This window comes from Pipistrellus hanaki, assembly GCF_964339955.1.
Source record: "Pipistrellus hanaki genome assembly, chromosome: 6".
NCBI lineage: Eukaryota > Metazoa > Chordata > Mammalia > Chiroptera > Vespertilionidae > Pipistrellus > Pipistrellus hanaki.
The window spans coordinates 20,478,573-20,484,572 of record NC_140508.1 but is presented as its reverse complement, the minus strand read 5'-3'; positions in this window follow the sequence as shown (position 1 = coordinate 20,484,572).

The following is a 6,000-nucleotide window of genomic DNA, read 5'->3' as shown; positions in this document are numbered from 1 at the left end:
GTTTAATGGAATATCAGATCAGAAAAACTGTACCTTCATTGATACTATAATTTCAAGTCATTTTTACTTTGAAGAGAATAGAAATTGGAAGAATAGTAAAATGTGAGAAATATTTTAGGTTGCCAAGGTGTGTTTTATGTGCTGCACCAGCCCAGCCACAGCGAGCCTGAGCAGGGGCAATGGAGGCTGGCAAAAATGATATACAAAGAGAAAAAGCTGGGTCTAGGTGGATCTTCTTTGCCTGGCAAAGGCCACAGAACAGATCCAGACTGCAAAGCTGAGGCTTTATTTATAATCAGCGACAAACAAGGTAATTTTCAGTGTTCTTGTAAGTTTCAATTGTTTTGGCCATACTTGCTGCCCCTCCCACAGCCCACTAGCTACCCAGATAAGATCTAGGAAGCAGTTACAAGATCAAGCTTAATTATGCTTAGAGGACTGGGCCTTCCAAGCTGGGACTTATTTGCCACTTTGCCAGCAGGTCAGTCCCAGGCTTAACCCTATAACTGCTTGCTATATTAGGTCTAGTAATAATTAATGTCGTTTTCTAATACTTTTTTAAAATCGAATTTATTTAAACAATACAACAAAATTTAATCAACAATATAGTTGCCGTTGTTTTCTACTACTTGTGCCCAACGCTCAGGAAGCATTTTAATACCTCTGTTGTAAAATTCTTGTGATTTTGATGCAAAAAATTCGGTCAATGCATTTTTGAGGCATTCTTCATTATTAAATTTTTTTCCAAGAAGAAAGTTTTGCAAAGAATGAAACAAATGGTAATCAGAAGGGGCAATATCAGGAGAATATGCAGGTTGAGGGAGAACTTCCCATTCCAACTGGCGCAGTTTTTCAGCAGTAATTCTTGCAGTATGCGGTCGTGCGTTATCGTGGTGAAGAATTACGCCCTTCCGATTAATCAGTGCGGGTTCTTTTTCTCTTAAAGCTTGGGCTAACCTTTCCAATTGGGCACTATACACTGCACTTGTAATGGTTTGGTTAGATGATAAAAGTTCATAATGAAGAATTCCTTTAAAATTCCACCAAACACACAACATCACTTTTTTCGCATGCAAGTCAGGTTTTGGTGTGGGCTCCGGAGCCTCATTTTTGTCCAACCATTGAGGCCGCCTTTTCAAATTAAAATACAGCACCCATTCTTCATCTCCGGTAACAATTTGCTCTAAAAACAGCAAACAGTTTTGACGAGAGAGGAGCGAACTGCAAATTGTGACTCTTTGATAACGGTTGTTGTCGGTCAACTCATGAGGAACCCATTTTCCAAACTTTTGGACTTTGCCAAGTGCACGCAATTGATTGGAAATTGATTTTTGTGAACAATTTAAAGTTGTTGCAAGCTCTTGTTGGGTAATTTGAGGATTTTGCACCAAAAGAGCTTGAAGAGCTTCTTGATCAAAATTGGACACACGGCCTCGACCACTCTTGTCATCTAACGAAAAATTTCCCTCGCGAAATTTCTCAAACCAACACTGGCATTTTCTGGCGCTAACTGCATCTTGACCAAGAGCACTACAGATGTTTTTTGCAGCCTCACTTGCTTTTCTTCCTAATTGGAACTCGTAAAGCATGCAGTGCCGAATATGCTCTTCATCTGCCATCTTCTTAGCCCTAGTTTTGCAACAGAAACCAAACCAAATACAAACTTTTTCAAGCAAAACTTGTTAATTGCACTTCACATGTTCTGTAGATACCACGTGTTTGAAGGTTATGTCAATACAAGTCAACGCCTAGCAAGATTTTAAACGAATGTTGAAAAACGACATTAATTATTACTAGACCCGATAGTTTTAGCATAATGAAAGTTTGCTAAGTGTACTTTTGCTCTATTATATAATCAACAGATTTTTCTTAGGCTGTTTCAAAAATAACTCAGTAAATATGAGTACAATTTTTGTACCTTAAAAAAAATCTTGCTTACAAATCTAGTAAGAAGATGCAGTAATATCTTTAAACTTAGAGCCTAGAAATATCCTTGACAAATGTTTGGTGAGAGCTTATTAATATACTATACCCAGGCTTACATCTTCTTACTGCTTAGCAATCTCAGTTTAGAGATGGGGCCTCCTCTGGTGGGTATGGTCAGGTCTTCTCCTTTTCCTCCAGCAGTAGCCAATGGGAATGCCATCCCAGCCCAGAACACCCACTCCATTCCTATGCTAACCTTCAGGTCTAAGTAGGTGGGCAAGAAGAAACCTTGAAAGGAAGAGGAGAGTTACAGCAGGCTTTGCTAGATTATCAGATTCCAGTGGGAAAACTTTCCCCAGGGAAAATGGTATTCCACAGTTAGAAAACAGTATGGGGAAAAAATTCATCTTTTATTTAAAGAAAAAGCATCTGGCCTTGGTTTAAGCCACACCACAAGGGTGCTCAGTTTGGAAGCAACCAATCAGGTCTCCTGTATGGTGCTCAATTCTCACCAACTGAGCAGAAGCCCAAAGTATCAGGTTGCAAATTCATTGAAGCCTTTCTCTTTCATTTGCCCTCCCTCAATCTGAAAAAAACTTGGTGATTGCACAGATTGGGACAAAATGCAGTTACCAGCAGTAATTGCCATCTTTGTTCTGTGGCTTCTCTTCATTGGACATGTGTATATTCATTAGTCCTAGAGATTATTTAGTCCTAGAGATTATTTAGCAACCTGAGACTGATCAGGCTGGGTGACCCATGTCATAGGTCTTGTTGACACCAAACTCAAGGAAGAGGAAAAAACATAGCAGCCACAATCTGTCTTCTCGAACTGCAGCCACTCCCTTGCCCAGAGCCAGCATGCAGCCTCCTTTATCTTGCAGGAACTGGTCCTCCATGCTAGCACTTGCAGTCAACTCCTGTCCAGGATGCTATTTTCCTGATGATATTAATGTAGGAATGTGGGATGACATCCTTCCTGTCCTACCACGCATCAGCCACTCATTAAGCCTCTGAAAACTCATAGTTTCCAAATCTCAGCAAGGGTCCTGAGATGACTTAATGATTTGCAAAGGTGACTATAGATGGTAAATTTTCAAAGAACTTAACATTGCCAAAGGAACACAAAAAATATAATTCTCAAATAAAAAGGTGCAGTGGGTTGCACAGAGAAAATAAAGCGCAAAAGAGAAGGGTTACTTCAATTACATCCTTTCTTGTCTTCTTACACAAACTGGAATGTTTGAAGACCAGCTGCAGGAAAATTTATTCCAATTAAGCAAGTATTTTTAGCATCTTTTTACTTGTATCCAAGGGCAAACTGATTGGTGTTTTAACTATTCTGCCCATAGCACCTAGCTTAGTTCTAAGCTCAACAAGAAAGCAAATGGTTTATTTAAAAGAATCCTATCACTCACCAAAGTTAAGTTCTTGACCAGTTGGCATCCCTTAATCTAGCTGAATCTCAGTTTCCTCATGTGTAAAATAGAAGAAAACAATAAGATGGAGAGAATGACATACAGAGTGTCAAGTCCATTTGAAACAAGGTAGATGCTGAATAAACAGATCTTATCAGTCCCTTAGCTTATCTCAACCATTGCCTATTTCACACAAGTTAAAATATAGGTCAAGTAACTTCAAGATTTGTAAAAAAAAAAAAAAAAAAGAAAGAAAAAAAAGAAAAGAAAAGAAAGAATTAGTTAAATGAATGAAAGAGAAAAATAAGCAAATACATTGGGAGCTAAGGTAGATCCTATAACTAGTTAACATATACCCTGTTTCCCCGAAAATAAGACAGTGTCTTATATTAATTTTTGCTCCCAAAGATGCGCTAGGTATTATTTTCAGGGGATGTCTTATTTTTCCATGAAGAAGAATACGGTACACATTTATTGTTAAATGAAAATAAAGGAAATGTATTACCTGTATACGGTACGGTAGTATGGTAGTTGTCAACACAAACCAGACAAACTGTGAATCCTACAGTATCAAGAATTTACTCATTTATTCAATGACAATCATGTCATCATCTTCTGGAACATCGTCATAACAATCCAATTCCTGAATTTCCTGGTGAATTTCTTGTGACTCCATTTCTTTCAGAATCAGTGGACCAAATCTCTCATGTTTAGCAATAGCATTCTGAGACAGAGCCTAGGGGGGCCTTATTTTCAGGGGATGCCTTATATTTCACTCAGAAGGAAACCTATAAGTAGGTCTTATTTTCGGAGGATGTCTTATTTTCGGGGAAACACAGGTATGTCTCTGAGACTCTTGGAAGCCAGGGCAAAAAACAAAACCAATTGGTATTCCAAGAAAGAAAGAGAAATGCCAATGCTTCAAAGGAAATAAGTCTAAACTGGTAACAAATAATGATACATTTCCCAATAAGTGACATTATACACAGGTCTCCTGACACCAATTTCTTTTTGAAAATGCTGACCAGGTTTTTATGTGCATGTTTTATTAAGGATCTTGCATGACAAGTAGAGAGGTTAATAGCAAAATCCGTTTCAGCTCAAATGATTTGGGAAGGGATTAAGCTGATATGGTCTAAGAATGATGCCTGACAGTAATACAAGGGCAGAATTATAACCGCACTGAGTGCTATGGAATAGGGGATTTATTATCAGAAGTTAACACAATTGTGGGAGAAGCTAGAGAAGGAAGGGTCTGGAAAGAGAATTGTAATATCAGGGGGAAATCAACAACCAGGCCCCGAAGCACTGCCACAGTGGATGTGTCAGAGTTTTCAGGGGAATTTGGAAGACAAGCATATTGTGAAATGGATCCAGCAGTAGGGCAGGTGTAGAAGTCTATGGAAGGCTATTGCCTCTTTGTGCTAGTGCATTTGTGAGTTTGCAGCCAACAGGCCAGTGGTAAGCCTGGGGTTGCTGTTGGTCATACCCCACCTCTGTGTCTGCCTTTTGCTGCATCTGACCCACCATGACCTTCAGAATCTATTAGCCATGGCTTTGGTTTACCTCTCTACATCTCTTACAAAGTTCTCCTTGGACCAACTCTAATTGGAATCATAGAAAAGGGGGTTCTGGGAAATTGCATATCTGTTTATCCAAGTGGTCCTTGAACAAGAATCACAAGGACCATTCTATTAAGCAAGTTGAGCTGGGTGAAGTGTGCCTAATACAGTGCCTAACACATAGTAGATCTTTCAAAATAGTAGTTCCTTTCAATACCTGAGCACAAAACAACAGGTCTCACAATGATGGATCCAGAGCTTGTGATTAAAAATCCCATGTCTTCCCAATCCAGCTCTTCTCCATTTCTATCTGTCAGATGCTAGAACCTATTACTTTCTGAGGCCTTTTCTGATTTCAAACACAATAGAAGCAGATATTATGCAGGGGTTTGGTGCTAATGCCAGAAAGTAATAATAATTTTTAAAAAGTCATATAAGGTTGAAATCATCCTAAATGCTATTTATTTGGTTTAGCACTGGGAAAATATGTTGGCCAAGATTTGGAATCCATGATATGCAAAGCATAGATGTTTTTAAACTCTTGGATTATATGCCATGCTGCCTGACACTCATACTGAAACTGAGGAAACAGAAGATAGAAATTCCTTGGCTCACACTCACTCTGGGAGTCTTATCAACCTAATTTTCTCCTCATTGTTGCAATTTGATCCGTTTTCTTTTTCCAACCTCACATCAGTTCATTCTAATCCAAGTAGACATTTTCAAAAGCCACTACAGTGCTCCCATAAATATTAAATATCACGTTTTAAACTTAAGATCTTTAATATCAGAGCTGCAAAGCTTCTCAAAACTGCCAGATGGATAAACTTTTCTCATTGGTTGTACATTTGATATTTTCCTGAGAAATTACAATTTTTTTTCTTTAAGAATTATCAGATTGAAGAATTTGTAAAGGTAAAGACCTATTTATTTTCCTTGGTTAGTGTTATTAGATGTAACAATGGCATAATAAAGTGAAACCTAAGACTTAAATTGGGATTTCTTCCAAAAACACAGAAATATCTTTTGTTGCATAAGCTAATTTATTCTCTTCCTATCTTTTGAAATAATTTTGGACATTTTATTTCATAGAG